The sequence below is a fragment of the Camponotus floridanus genome, unplaced genomic scaffold, assembly GCF_003227725.1.
Source record: "Camponotus floridanus strain SB8 unplaced genomic scaffold, Cflo_v7.5 scaffold119, whole genome shotgun sequence".
In the NCBI taxonomy this organism is placed as follows: Eukaryota; Metazoa; Arthropoda; class Insecta; order Hymenoptera; family Formicidae; genus Camponotus; species Camponotus floridanus.
The window spans coordinates 127,543-145,189 of record NW_020229236.1 but is presented as its reverse complement, the minus strand read 5'-3'; the positions used below and the strand labels follow the sequence as shown (position 1 = coordinate 145,189).

The following is a 17,647-nucleotide window of genomic DNA, read 5'->3' as shown; positions in this document are numbered from 1 at the left end:
CAGTATATAGATCTTCTTAAACCTAAACTTTTGTTGGAAACACTTTCGTAAAACGTATATTTTCCGAATATTTAGGGTTTCCACATTTGGTAGACCTGTATAATCTAATAAAATAGTCTTAAATTCAAGATTTAATAATCGAGAAAGAATCTGTAAAAATTACATATCAGAATAACATAATGTTATAATACATATTATACGACATAAATATGTGTAAATAAATATAATACAAATTTAAAAACATCATTATATTTAAAAAAATAATATTTTTGGAGTTTAAATAATACTGCTTTTGATATATCATGTTTTCTTAATTTTTAAATAGTAGTATTAAGTTATTAATACTAGATTGCAAATAATTTTAAATGCAAAAAATTAATAATAACATGTAATCAATGATATATAATCAATGATATTTGTTGGAATATTAATATATTCATCGATTAGTATTTATCTCTTACATATCATTAAAACATATTACTATGTTATGCAGTACGTCAATAGTAACACGTGTGCAAATAAGTGATCATTGACGTTTCTATTAATTAATTATTGAACGCATATCAATCGTTCATCAGTATTGACGCATTTATATATCAATTAAATATTATTTGATTTGTTTGATGCTCGTCACGAGTACAACTTTGATAAATAATATAATATAATCGATAATCGATGAAATCGATGAAAGTGCGTTATGTTTCAATTAAATTTCATAACATTAGAGAAATATGTTCGTGATGATAATATCACAGATTACGAAAATTCATGGTTTTGTGCTACAATGCATATTAATGTTAATTAACTTTAAGAATGTGTATTTCTAAGCTATATTAATATAGATGCGTATTTTAATACAGATGAGTATTTCATTTTTGGCATAAAAAGCAACAACAACAAAATTTAAAATGTGCTTTTAAATATTATATGCTTTTATATATTTTTTAAATATGCAAAGTCTCGTAAATATGATATGGAACAGATAGAATTGTAAATTTAAATTAAATAACAGTTACGTCCACGTGTTATCTTTGTAGTCAACCAAAGATATATATATATATATATATATATATATATATATATATATATATATGTGTCTCCATTGGTAGTACGACTACCACGGCAGAATTGATTGCTACAGTTTAACAAGCAGGATTATCCCAAAATGCAAGGTAGCCGAGTGCTTCCCTGATTCACGATGATCTCACAGGACCATTATTTCGGCTTACGGTGACTTGTTCTAAGCGAACCGCAATGGAACCCGTACATGTCCAGGTCGACATCGTTCTTGCGTTATAGGTCACAGTTTGCGTGATATTGAAAACGGCACGTTTCGATGCGCATAAAGTGAGATCAATTTGAAAATCGGGCGTATCAGGAAATTGGTCTTTTGTTTGAACTACTAGTCTGCCGTATTGACGTCAATGGGAATCACCATTAATTCTGAACAATATAAAACTCGACAAATACTTATCAATTTGGAGAGAACTATCCTTTTTATTAATAAATCTAATAAAAATCATTTTTCCATACTCATCTTATGACTTAATTTTATTTTGTACTATATTACTATTTATATAATTATTAAAGAAATTTATTGTTTTAAATATTTGAGAATCTATTTTAAACTTATAAAAATAAGATATATTTTATATGTGTTATATTATAGATGAAAATATTAAATATTAATTAAAATAAAAATATACATAGAACTGTAAATAAAATTTTTTATATAATCGCGATATTTAATTAATGATATAATGAAATAAAACTATTACTTATGATTATTATAAAAAAGCAAAGAAAGAATTGAGAAAGAGAGAAAAAACCGATAATATTGGCTCATTCCTCAAGTGTAATTTCTACGAAATAATTAAAGCGTGCTAACCGACATATATGTATATATATATATATATATATATATATATATATGTCATTGTTATAAAAATTTATTCTATTTGTAGCACCTTTCTATCAGAAACAATGAGTTTATATTCCAACTCGAAAAGCACAAGCGATGCGTGTAGATACGTACTGGTATATCGGATTTTACCGATTTTTGCGATGGAAATGCTTTCAGTGTATACATAAAGTTTGCGCAGTTTGCGCATATTGTTCGATTTTAAACAAAAGGACGTATACGAAACATTCATGCGATATTCGCACAATTTAATATCACGGTGCCAGGTTTAGCAATACTACAGTTCTTCGAATTATTAGAATTATTTACTACTGATACTAAATTTTGAAGATGTCTATCAGTCACTTTAATTTCATATAAAATTTATAATTTCTTAATTAATTTAAAATTTAATTATTTAATGCGTCCTTTACAAGGAGATTTTAAGGAGACTTAAGTCTTACGCCTTAAGTCTCCTTAAAATCTCATTGTAGACGCTGCTTAAGACGTGACTTATCTGAATTTATTTCATTTAAATTAATAAAAATATTTTTTGAATTCATTAATTCAAATAATATATAATACATACAAATTAAAAATTATCGATATAAATAATAAGACATTAAAAAGAATAAAATTTTGTTTACATAGGAGAGTTTAATGCAACATTATATCATCATTAAAGATCTTTGACAGAATTTCCTGTAACGAATATAAAGTTAACGATGTTTATCAGTTTTATCTTTCCAGCATTATTTCATAATGTAGACGAATGATGCGAATAATGAAGTTGTAAAATTTTACGATCCAGAGAAATCGATACGCGTGCGTTAAACACATCGTGAAATGCACCATCATGATACATGTACATTTACTTGCGCAGACATCCTTTTTCTTGTTTCCCACCTGCCTCTTCGTCTCTTTGATTTTTTGTAACACGGCATCAAAAGTTACATCGTTTCATCCGTTTTTCAAACGAGCGAGCTGCTCATAGTACAGTTTTTATCAATTTTGCGGTCGAGTTTAACTTAGCTAGTTTTTCACATTTTAAAGATATTTTCTTCTCTTGTGATGTAAAAATGTTGACTTTGATTTCGATTAATTAATTTTCTTTATACTCTATTGATATATTATATAAAGATATTTTAATTGCAAATATTTATATTAGAGAAAATATTTTTGTCGATAAAAATCATTAAAATAGAATATAAATTATAAAACCATCCATTCATTCTCTTAAACTAACAATCGAGACTTCTATATTTTATCATAATATTTCATTAACACTAGAATAATCGCGAATAGTTATCATTTTTTTTATATCACTATTGATCATAATATAAATCTTTCAATTAAAAACAAACGATATTTTTTCTTGATATTCATTATTATTACAAACTCTTCTATTAAGAAAATAATAATAAAATTATTCCATTATTTTCAAGGAACTTTCTCTCTATCATCTAATTTAAATTAAAAATAATATTTAAATTTCAAGAATATTAAAATATAATTTATATCTGAAAATAAAATCTGCCTGGTGAAAAATTTAGAGATTCGTGTCTATAAAAAAAAAAATTATATCTTAACTATCAGCAATAACAATGAGTTTAATTGATACAAATTGTTAGCTTAATATCGACTATTTCTCTCATATTTTTGGTTTTACACAAAATTATTTTACGATCAATGTCGCAAGCGATACACGGCAGTTAACGAACGTGCGTTTTCATTTCGTTGATTTTCTTTTTCCTTTTCGACCTTACAGGCGCGACGATCGTATCGAATTCTGACAAACGATTCGAGTTTAACGCGAGGAGACGAACGAGCGCAATTTGCTCTCTTTTTATTTCCTCCTTCGCATTCGTTTCTCTGCGTTTACCATGGAAAATATCGCGAATGAGAATTCCGCGGCCAACCGTAATGGTCACCCGCATCGATTAATGCGGTCTATTTCTACCTTTCGTCGACCAAAATTATATTCACGTGCACGTCCAATTGACTACGTTGGAGTTTTGCCTTCTCATTGCGAAAGAATTCTTACAATGAACGAGAAGTAAAACTCAATATAAATTCTTTATGAGTTGCGATGAAAAAAATCCGATACAATCATGTAGCACAAAAATTCTGCATAAAGTTTCTATTCCTCCTTTTATATAAGAATTTTTTCTTTAAAAAAATATAAAATTCGTAGGTAAAATTTCTAAAATGGCATATGAGTGAGAAACATATTGAACCAAGTGACTGGAGCGGGAATCAAATTCTTGTGCTTTCAACAATGCTTAATAATTTAACGATTTTGAATTGTGAAAATCATACTTGTGCTGTTCTGTAATTTTTATAATGTGCGATATACAAAGTACGATATGCTTTTTACACGTATTCTTTTTTTATTTTTAAAACGATAATGTGGGGGAAAAATTCTTAGAATTTAGTTTTATTTATTATTTATAGAATTAAGTTTTATTATCTTATATAATAAATAATTCTTTTTGCACACGAAAGAGTTCATTTATGCTGATTAATAATACCATATTGATGTAGAGATTTTCCTTTCTCATCATGTTGATAAAGGATTGACGGATCTCATTTTTCTTTATGCCGGCCGAACGAAAGCACTTCTTTCTTGTAGAAGTATGAACGTAAATTTCTCGTAGAAGATTTGATTTATCCATTTATCGCGCGCGTATATGTTAGACAAAAATTTTCAATTTATCTCTCACGTTTCTATAGTCTTCAATATGAGAAATCAGCAGATTTAATATATGCATGAATATATTTTTTCAGTTAAATATTTTGTCTAAAAGTTTTACCACCCAAAGATACATTATAGTTTAAATATATTTCTAGTTTAAGCTGTATTCGAAAGAAATGAAGGACTCATTTCGAGAAAGCCAATATTTCTTTCTATATATATTATTTTTAAATATATATATATAAATATGTGCATAAATAAATATCGTTATTATATGTTTTATACATAACTAAATACATATATATAATTTAACTTGCATTTTTTAAGTGCATTAGGCATATAATGACATATTTTACTTAGATAGTTAATACTACATATGTCATCTATTTTCAAAGTGCTGTAAATTCACTTTTGAAACTGTCGCTAAAATCGATATTCTGCAACAGTCTAAATTCATATCTCATTGAAATTTATGATATTCAAAAATTGTCTTTTTAAAAAGCCATTTCTTTTTAATAATAGCTTAAATTTGAACTAACTATATTTAAACTATAATATACTTTTTGAGTGTGATAAAGATTTTTAATTTACAAAATATTTAAAATATCACAGAATCCCAAGTAAGAAAAAGATTAAATAATCTTATTTCAGTAAGAAATGTCTATTTAAATGTTCTTTAAATCATAGACTTAATTTTTAATATATAAAAAATTGATGTATGTAAAGAGAGTTAAAATGTAAAAATTAAAATAGAAAATATTCAGCGATATTTTAACGAAAATTTTACGTTTTAATGCTCGAAAATTTATGATTAACAGGAAGTAAGCAGAATCATTACTCTATTAATTAACATTTCTAATTAAGTAACGAACATTAGTAACGCGAAAATCGTATGTTACTAGATATATTTCGTAAGTTTACGCGTGCGTGTGGCACTCGTCTGTTTACTGCAACGAAAACGATAGCATATTACGTAAACACATAGTAGCATGCAATATCGTGCTCGAGGACGAGCTTGGCAGATATTAAAGTTGCCCGATATTATCATATAACATTGCCACTCGGCTGTCGTCGGCCGTGAAGATACGCTATTAAATGCGAATGCAACTGAATAACTTTGGCAATTAAAATCTAGGTCGCCGAAAGCCACCGTACCCTTCGTACTGGCTACTCTACTTGTCGGTCCAATTAACCTTTAACTGACAAAGTATGAATATGTCATATGACTGGTAGAATAATCTCGATAATTCAATTTTCATGTTTTCCTGATAGTGTGAATTCAAATCCAATTGAAGACAATTGAGTCATATTCCACACATTATTAATAATACAAATATATGTATACTTTATCATATTCTATTCATTGTTGTTAATATTTCATATTATTTGAAATATACACTATACTAATCATTTAGCAATATTCGAGAGAATCTCTTAATTACTATGGAAATATACATGTAATATATATATATATATATATATATATATATATATATAGTAAGCAATTAAGTAAGTAATTAAGAAATACACGTAAGTAATTAAGAAATTTTAGTTGCTTCGATTAATGCTGTATAATTACCATACAGTGTTATATTTTATGAGTTACACAATAAGAGACATGAACAACAAAGAATAAGACAGATATATTTCATATGAGATAGAATTTACAGAGAATGCATTGTAAGGATGTTCTGAGACATTTATATGAAATTGCGCAACAATTACGTCTACGAATCCGTTTGTCAAGTCCTGAGAACTAGCAGATGCCAGCGATCTTGAATCAAAACGCTTCGTTAAAACGTCGTCTTCACAGTTCAACATCGTTCGCTTTCTCGTAATTAATTTCCTGGATTATTTACACAAGCTCTCATTAATCATTCATTAAAAATCTGATATTTTATTATAAAATTTTCTAGCTGCAAGCTTTACTCTTCACAATAAAAACGAGACAAATAAGAACATTGTTTATAGACTTAATAATTAAATAATGATTTTATAATGTTTGATAGAATTTTCTGGTTAAATACTAATTATCGTTAATTACTATTGGTGTAAAGTTAAATGACTAATTTTATGTTAAAAAGTAGAACAAAAGTTAGAAAACAGATTACTCAATTTATGATCAAGCGCGAATCAATGGGATAAAATAAAATTGAACAAGTCCCTGCTTTTTTTGTGATTGGTGTTGCTTTTAGTATTATCTGATTTATTTATTTCGTTACTCGATTATTTATATGAATTATATATTTGGATGAATAATATAATTATAAATATATAATTATAAATATATAAATATATAATTTCTAATAGGTTTTTTAATTTTAAGGAGATCGTGATATTTAATTTTTTTTTAGATATGTTTCGAGTAAAATAAAAATTGAAAAATATTAATATGAATCAATTTTAATAAGGACTTTTAAAATTAGTTTTAATTGGATTCGATCAAATAAATAAATAAATATATATATATATATATATATATATATATATATATATCATCGAATCCAATTAAAATTAATTTTAAAAGTCTTTATTTTAGTATGTAAGTAAATAAAATATTATTAAAATTGATATTTATACATTTTTATCTTACTTAAAACATATCTATTTTTACATTTTTTGTAATAAAAATTTGATTAAAAAAATACATATTATAGATTTTTTTAAATTTGAATTCATATATCATGATCAAAAATAAAAGAGATAAAATTATGATGTCGAATTAATCTGTAATTAATTTTCCCTGCCTTTATCGTAAATCTGTTATTGTATGTCTCGTTAACATCCTGGCATCTTTTACCTTGATGGTGAGCTCGACTTACCTCTATTAGAGCTTCTGCGGTTTTAATGATGCCTATCCGTAATCTAATCGATACGGTAACACGAGAGATTGTCGGAGGATAAGGTATATTTATATCAGCGATTAGACAAGATCGCTCGGCGTTTCGCAAAGGATGGCGTAGCACGCGATATCGCGTAAGGATTCGTCGGAAATTATCGAAACACAGGGGATTATGTTTCGATCTTTCGATAACTTGACGGTTGACATGTCACGTATTTGCTTGAGAAACAGGCATATCTCAGAACAAATCACGCTCTTCAGCAGCTTGTGCTTGCAAAGGAGGTGAATTTAATAGCTGTCAGCGATGAAGCATTTTGCGGCTAATCCCGATAACAATACATCTCGAGACTAGGTCTAGATCTCGTTGCCTCGGAAACGCAGGTGTTATGGAAGGATGCAGCTTCATCTTTCGTTAAAGATAAAATAAAGTTGTGGAATATTGATTTTCAGTTTAAATTACGTACAGTACCGGCCAAAAATATACTCACTTTTATATTTTTTGAGAATAACTTAATTCAAAGTGTATATATTTAATTAATTTTTCTTAAGTTGCTGTCCATTATTGAATGAAAGTCTATTGTCCAGTATCTATATACTTAAAAAATTTATACACTTTAAATTAAGTTATTCACTTTGAGATAAGTTATTCTCAAAAAACATAAAGGTGATATTATATTTGTGATATTATATTTGTGATAGTATATTTTTGGCCGGTACTGTAAGTTTTGCTTAAACATATCTAATAATATTTATTATCATGATTATGTGTATGCCTCGAAAAATTAAATTTAAGAAAATTAAAATTTTTATAAATTTGTTTTTTTACTTTTGCGATATTAATTAATATTTTATACAGCATTATTATAGTATAATATATAAAATAATGATAAAGCTTTTTAATAATTAATGCACTCTCTTCAAATTATAAATATTAATAAAATCAAATATATAATTATTAATAATTATAATAAAATAAAAAAACAGATTTTTTTTTAATACTTCTCTAGAGAAAAGTTCAATCCAATATATTGCAAATTATATAACAATCAGAGAAAGAAAAAATATTAAATATATTAGAAAATATTAAATATTACTATAATAAAAACATATAGACAAATTAATCGTCGTAAATAAATAAAAATCTTCAATAAACATTCATATGAAAATAGTAAGTAAAAATAACAAATTAATAATAAATAAAATATTGATTAATATCCCAAATTATACTATATTCTGTCTAAATATATTTAATAATATTTCTTATCGTATTTATACGTGAAATAATTATAATTAATTACATAATTATTGTTTTAAATAAATAAATTTGAAGAACAATTAAAATTTTAAATATATTATCTTTGTTCCATTATGCTAATTAATATTTATAGCATTAATATATATACATGTGAATATATATATATATGTATATATATATATATATGTATATATATATATATATGTATATATATATATATATATATATATATAATAATACTATAAATATTAATTAGCATAATGGAACAAAGATAATATATTTAAAATTTTAATTGTTCTTCAAATTTATTTATATTAAAAACAAAGATAACATATAATAATTATTATATATATATATATGTGTGTATATATATACATATCAAAATTTTAATTATTGCAACGTAAGGTTTTTAGACTATGAATAAAATACATAAAATAAATACATAATAAAAATATATAAAATAAAAGAAATAAAATAAATAACTATAATACATAATAAAAAAGTAAAATTCGAATAACTTTAAAAAAAATTCCGTTCAATACATGTTAATTATATAATAATTATAGAAAATCAGAATATAATTAATGAAAGTAATGAATTGAATATCTTAAGAAATATTAAATATGTTAGGTTAGGTGAGTGTTACTAAATAAAAGAACCGCATAAAACATACGTACACACACACGTGTACAAACATACGTACACACACACGTATACACAGACACACGTACACACAGACACATACCATATAAATAGATATTCTAAATATGTTTATACGAAAATAATAAATGAGTACACTTACCAAATTATATCACCTCGTCATATAACCACCCTCAAGTCGACTGTCATCAAGTTCAAGTTGTGTCGCTCCGATCACACGAAAAGTGCATATTAACAGTACGAGGAATAACTGCACTCGATAATTGATACTTTTCTACGATCGTCCAACACTTTATCCGGTTCTCCCGATTATCGTTTACGCACACAATGGCAATTTTAAATATTAAATAACGTGAAAACTGCGAGGACGCCACTCTCTTGGACTTGGAACGTGGACCGCGACGTGCTGAGAAGGCCGCGCGAAAAATGGCGTCGCGCATGCGCACTGCTACTCGCCTCGCGACTTGATCGCCAAGTCAAATTCGAGTTACTTTGATCGCGCGAACAATGATTACACTCGATAATTGACCTTCCTGTGATCGCTCGACGTTCTTTCCAACATTTCCGATTATCTTTTACACAAACAACGCGATCTTAAATGTTAGATAATGCGAAAACTACGGAGACGATGCGCTTCGATTCGCGGCGAGGAGCTGCGCGAGGAGTGCGGTGAAAATGGCGATGCGCATGCGCACTGCTATCCGCTCGCGACGCTACTGTCAGGCGTCCAAGTTGTTTTGATCGCACGAAACGGGAATATCAAAAACGCACAGCGAATAACTATCGCACTCGATAATCGATACCTTCCGATAAACGCCTAATCCTTTTTTCCGCATTTCCGAGTATTGTTTGCACACATGATGCGAGTTTAAACGTTAAATAATGTGAAAACTACGGAGCGACGCAGTTCGATTCGGGATGCTGCGCGAACTGCGTCGAAAATGGCAACGCGCATGCGTGTTTCTTTATCTTAAGGAAAATGTATCCGGAATTATTATATTGTTAAATCCATAGATAATTCATATATGTCGTTTAAGGAAAGTTCAACAAGTAAATGTGATCTTAAATTTAAAAAGCTATCAATGATGATGTGATTTTACTGATCAGATAACGCGAAAACTGAGAAGAGACTATTCGAAACTGACAGCGTCAAGAGTGACAGAACGCATGCGTGTTTCTTTTTTGTAAAAGATAATTATTCGTAGTTAAATTATTATATATATGTATATACTATTAGAGATCTGTAGAAAAATTTATATATACATATATATATACATGTATTATTTAATAAAATTTTATGAATCACATCACACACACAATGATATAAACATGTAAAATATACAGTTTCTTTGTCTTAAGATAAATATTTGTAGCTAAATTATCATATATTTTGTTGGATCTATAAATAAATTCATATGGTAGATACTATTTAAAGTTTTTATAAATGCATGATTTTAAATTAAACTATTAATTAACGACAACAGTATGTTCTAACTATAAAAATAAAATAAATATATGTTAACGTGCTGGCGGATCCTGGGGGGGGATTAGTTAGAGTTAACTCCCCCCCCTCTCCTTGCAAATTAAAAGAAATTAATTTTGCTAAATATATCCGCTTAAAATATATACGTAAAGAAAAATAAAGCTTGAAACCAAAAATATTAAATCAAATAATTTTGCAGAAACCTCCTCCATTATCGATGTCAGGATCCGCTAGTGTATTAACGTATAGAGAATAATTTTGCTACATTAAAAAAATATTAGCTTTTGTCTGGAAAATTAGTAATATTCAAATTTCTATTCCTGCGTATGAAAGAAAAAATATTGCATTATAATAAATTTACATGATTAAAAAGGAATGTAAAAATAGATTGATATTGGATTTTATAAAATACAGATAAATAATAATGAGACGCATAAATTAATATCGTATTTGATAAGACTCAGACAAATTAAATTGTCACAATATTGCATTTACAATTTTGAAGATGATGTAAATGACGAATGAATAATAAAGAGTACATAGTCGAATTTATGTATATCAATTTTATTTAAACAATATCTGTTTTATTTAATATAATACAATATGTACCATTCTCTTCCGCTCACTCTCACGGCAACATTCATAGTAATTCTCTATGCATTTTAACTTCTAGCACAAAAATATGGGCATAATTTGAAGTCTCTTGCTCACGATATTACATACATATACACACATGCATACATATTTATTCTCTCGTTTTTTATTCACACATCTTTGCTTTAAATATTTTTCTCCCCATGCTTCAGTCAAAATAAGTCTTCTAGAGAAAAAATGTTATTCGTCCCAAAGCTCTCTTTGACACTTCGCGTTATTTCTAATTTTCTGACTACTATGACTTTTCAATAGCGTGACTGTCCTTTACATATTACACAATCGATTTTTAGATATCATAATCATTCACGAGCGAATCGATGGCGTAATAAATTAGATTTAATTTGTATATCCACAATAAAATCATACTTGATACGCATAACATTATGTAAAAGTATAAAAATAGATTTATAATTAAAAAATACCAGACATCCTGCAAAATATAGAGAATATCAATTTTATTTATCATATTTTTATTCACTTATGGATTGTTGATGAAAAATTATTCTCGCAATTATATAATAAAAAAATTAAACCATATAGTTAGCTGTTAATTATACAATTCGAGAGCAGATAATTTCTTGTTATATAGGCTATATGCACTCGAATATTTTTTTCATATAGAGAATATCTTTCGGAGAATAAAAATCTTTTACTTTTAATATACTTACTGTCTACTTAGGGATATAAGTATCTTCAAAGCAATAGATTTTTTCTTGAGCTTAATAAAAAATTAATTCTAAATCTCTTTTACGGAATTCTATAAGACTAAAGATTTTAAATACACATTCATTCAGAATAATTCTATGTTTAAAAGAAGAAATTTTATTATCGTGAATTAATAAAGAGAAAGTAAAATCGTTGAATGAACATATTCATTACGAATAGTTCGTACCTGAAGAATTCTCGACAATCGCTCTTATTGTTGAAATCTTGGAATTTATATCCACAATTCTCTCGTTTCTCTATGCTCATTAAAAGATTTTACTCAAGAATCGCCTCCAAAAAATCAAAAATTGCATATTCGTCGTATTCAAAGATATATTCCAAGTCACATTTCGCAAAAACTCACCAATGTTACCTGTTCGTAGGCAGTCACATCGTTTTTTTACAGACTAGATAAAGCGAAATATATGATCAAATAATTAAGAGATATATTAAGAGAGTATATGCATATGCACAGCTGCGATCATTTGCGCTTTTCTTGTTCGATGCATGATTTTTTAAAATACATTCACGATGTTTCCAATATTTCGTTTTCTCGGCTTAATTTCTAATAATACAGAAATTTAATTCAAATATTAAATTCTCTCTATTTTAAATATCGACAGCATACATATACTAAGTATTTTTCGAACCATTTAAATTCAAAGAATTCATTCTCTGACAATTTTGCTTTGCAATATATATTTTGAAACATTTTGTAAAATTTGGATATAAATTTTTTTCATTCTTTTAATATAATTTAAATAAATAATATATATATATATATATATATATATATATATATATACATACATACATACATATATAATAAATATTTATATTAATGCAAAATATATCTAATATATGTACGCAACATAAAAAATCATGGAAACGAATCTTGATCAATTTTATTGATAATTTAAAATTGATTTAATCATCGTTTGTCGAGTTTAATTCACTGATCGTGAGACAATTAATAAAAAAATCTAAAGCTGTCTACAATCCATGATTGATTACAATTTAATAGAGTGTTGCACACAAACTATTTGTGTGACGAGTCCTAAGCATCTATGTTCGTGCTACATCTCTCTCAATTAAAAAATAGCGATACTCCGTTTCTCGGTATGTTACATGCTGATTTTAAAGAAAATAAAGAAACAAAAATGGAAGCTAATCTTTCTTCGAGGATTCCTCGAAAAAAGAGATACGATTCACACTATTTAAAATCTAAAAATAGCCTAACATTTTAAGAACTTTGTTGAAGAAATCCAATTCTTGAGGAATTGCTCTCAGTCTAAAAATGTTTTACATCAAAAACAATTAATTCAATGACACAAAAATACAATACAAACGAAAGCGATATTTTATTCTCTATAAAAATATAATGATTCAATTAGAAAATTACAATGACTTGATAAAAAAAAACTAAAGAGTATCTTCAACTTTTCGTACATTTTAAAAACGAAAAAATGTAATGCTTTTGCTCTACGTTGTTTTTTGAATAAAACAATATTTCTCTCATGTCGTTATATAAAAATACTGAACTTGTATTAACATGAAAAGGGCCATTGTAAACAATTTTATCGGACAAAAAATTAAGCTTTTTAAAATAAAATTTAAGAAAGCTTAGATGTTACAATAGAAAATTTAATTTTTTTCTGACAATAAATGAGAAAAATGCTGTTATCTATTAAAAATGGAAATAAAAGAGAAATCATTAAGTGTCACGAGAAAAATTTTTGAAAATAATTCGAGATCGTTTTGACACTTGAAACAATTTACTCTTTTTAACGAATAGTGACAATTATGATAGTAATATCATGCGCAAATAGATTACCTAAAATCTTGCACTGCATAATATCTACGCGTTACATAAATACGCACTCATCCTTGTATAATATTCATATTTTATTTCTCAAAAATGCTCGTAAGATTTGTGTCAAGAAATTTAAATCGTTCTATCTCATTTATTCCTTTACACAGACTTTTATCAAATAGTATTATCTTACGCTCTTACACTCGAATAAAAATAAATATTTCCGATTGTATTCCTAGAAAAATTGTTGCAAGCTATATGTATAATATACAATCGTTAATCTAATTAGATTATTAAGTATTCTTATTATAAGCCCATCTGTGTTTCTGGTCTATACCGAGAAACCGAGAGATGATAGTTTCCCTCTTATTCTGTAAAGTCGAACTTTAGTCATACCCTAAAACGCACCTTCACTTAATGCACTCACATCTAGTATCATTCTTTGTCAGAGTCTTACATACCGGCGCTTAAGATTCGTAAACGATTATGATCGTATGACTCATTACTGATCGAAACGGATATATTTTACATCATCACATGCCTTTCAATTCTATGTCTTACGATTAAAGGATTTCTAAAGACCTCGTCTATTAGAAAGGCTATAAATGTTCTTGGTTGAGTTCTTTACGGGGAAGGAGATCTCTCCAGCTACTTTTTTCCTCTTTCGAATCGAAATTCGGAGAAATCAATGGATCACGATGGGACCTCTTCATTAATTTGCTTCATTAATTTTAGCAAATTATTAATTAGTGCAGAATTGGATTGATTCTTCGACCAATTCGCATCAAATTTTTACAAATTTATGTTTTCTCAATTTAATTGTAATAGTGTTATTATATATTTTTTTGTGTTCTCTTCTTCTCTCTTCTATAAATATGGTCTATAAAGAAGTATGGAATTTATTTAACATATCTTCATTTTTTTTAATGCGGAAAGTCATCTCATTCCTTACATATATATATATTTATGTCTCATAGACATATGTATATGTTTATATGTATTATTATATATATGTATAGATATATGTGTATATAATAAATATATAATAATACATATATTATTACATATTTAATATTATTACTAATTATATATTATTATATATTTAATATATAATAATACATATATTATTATATATTAAATCTAAATAACAAATTTGTCATCAAATTGTAATAAGTAAATTTTACTCTCAGCAAAAGACGATAAAGAAACGATAAAGAAATTCCATTAATTTCTCTAAATGCGCCAAATAAATGAAAGATCAGAAAAATGAACATATATGATCTATTGTTCTACGTATATGAGCTACATATATGATCTATTGTTCTACTTTTATAGTCATTTAAGCCTTTTGAGAGAAAGAGAAATTCTTTCTTGATGAATAACATTGATCCCATCGCGATCGCGAACAACAGTGGTGCGCAATTTTCGTTGGAAAGAGAGAGATAAGAGATTGCGGAATATCGATGGTTCGCATGTATTATCAGTCGCAGAGATCGATCGGCGCGGGAAACAGCCCCGACCGTCGTCTCGGGGGAATAGAAGACGAAGCAAATTGTAAAAGATTAACCAAATGGAGGAATATTACATTGGCAGTGTTACAGTGTACGATACACGCGACGAACATAAAATCAAAACTAAAAATGTACGCTTGAGAGTTTTATCCTCCGAGAGCGACTGTCGATAGTGACAATTCTTTTAGTTGGTATAGAATTGAAAGAGTGGTGTTAACTAATAATAACGTTCATTTGAGAGCTTTACTCTCTGAGAAATACTGATTGACATTGAATTGAAAGAGTGAATCTTAATTACAAAGTGTTCATTGGACAATTTGACTTTCTAAGAATAATCTTTCGATAGTAAAACTCTCAAGTGTAATCTAATAACGGACAAAAACTATGAGCGCCGGTGGAACATCGTCCTTACAAATCAATACGAAAACATTCGATTGGATGCACTTGATGTGCATTGGTTTACATTAATGCATTTGTGATAAGAATGTACAATGTTGAAAATTTCGCGAATTGAAATAATATTCCTAATGAACAATATATTTTTTTCCGATGCAAAAATTTATTCTAGACGAATGATATCTTAAAACTTTTACATTTTGATCTCAATCCTTCCATTGCCAAAATTCCTGATTAGTAATATACGTGGATATATAAGATTTTTTATAGATCAAAATTTATCAATTATCAAAAAATTTTATAATAAAGACAGCTGATTACATATATGATTATATACATATATGTATTTATGGCAACGAAAGGATTAAAAACGCTCACTCGTTTGTACAAATCATACGGTAAAAAATATGTTCGCAATATAATATATACAATAAAATATACTTTAATAAAATATGTTTAACATTTGGCGCTCATAAGAGAAGAGTTACGAATCTCTTAAGTGATACTATTCTTTCGCTAATCCAGTACAAAAACTGATCGTATCAAAAAGTAAATTCGGCAACAAATAATAATCAGATATATATATATTACCGTATATGTATATATATTACCGTTGACGAAAGACCATTTTTTTTTTTTACTTTAGACGCGGCCAGTAATGTACGATTTTATTTCTAATTGTTACATAATAATTGATTATGTCGAGTGCTATCTAGTCTTCTACGTGCGCAATAACGATTTATTCACATCTATAGAGCTTTCTTTGGTACGAAAAATATATTTGAGATAGAATGCGCATTATCGCTTAAAAGGGAGGGATTCTAATTTATAATATATATATGTCTCTTTGACCATAACACGCCTTTACATAAATTAATATTTTAAACAATATAAAAACCAGGAAATTATATGAGTATTAATGTCAAAACAAAATGCATTACATTATGCCAATCCCATTAATAATAAATCACATCATTTATTATTTATCCAATGTACTAATATAGATATAAATACGTACATCACATCCACAAAAAAAGAAACTTAACTATCGTAACACGTTAACTTATTTATAAGGAAAATATCTAATACGTATATATTTATAAGTCCGACGGCAATAACTGCCTTTTTCATGTTATTACGAAAGTTTGAAGAAGAAAAAGACTGTACTGGCTTCTGAATATAATTTCAGATAATGAATAGGAGATGAATTTGGAATTTTCTCTAAGTATTGTACGACGATTACTATCATTATGTTCTCGCTAATAATATATACAAAATTTATGAAATCTTGGTAAATTATATTTTCGTACTTGAAAACAATGAAAGGAAAAGAGCGAATTTAATGTAAAAATGGAAGTACGCGATATATTTATTCATATAATTATACTCATTCTTATATAGTATAATTATAGATAATTTATAATATATAATTAATAGATAATTATAGATAAATGTACGAAAGAATAAAAATAACGTAACACAAGCAGCAGTCTGTAAATTATTAAAAACTGTAAAAACGTGCAATTATTTTAAACGCATTAATTAAATGCTCAGAAAGACAGTCACGCATCTAACGTGCGAGATAACTAGCACCCGTTACTTGCCTCATGAATTAGAACCGAATCTTCTAACGAAATGATTATATTGCAACGGCTATAAATTTTGTTTTCGTTAAATTAAAACTTCGAGTATAATCGAAACAAAATATTCACAATTTAATTAAATTACGCCAT

At 27.2% G+C, this 17,647-nt stretch overlaps 1 protein-coding gene across 1 annotated transcript in view; it reads right to left on the bottom strand.

The window, feature by feature from the left end:
* The window catches only part of LOC105256235 (octopamine receptor Oamb), a 120,286-nt gene extending 110,637 nt beyond the window's left edge, over nt 1-9,649 (bottom strand). Inside the window, exon 1 of the mRNA XM_025415257.1 lies at nt 9,495-9,649. The gene's annotated coding sequence lies outside the window, so the exon portion shown is untranslated. The remainder of the gene's footprint in view (nt 1-9,494) is intronic.
* Between the last annotated feature and the right edge of the window lie 7,998 nt (nt 9,650-17,647).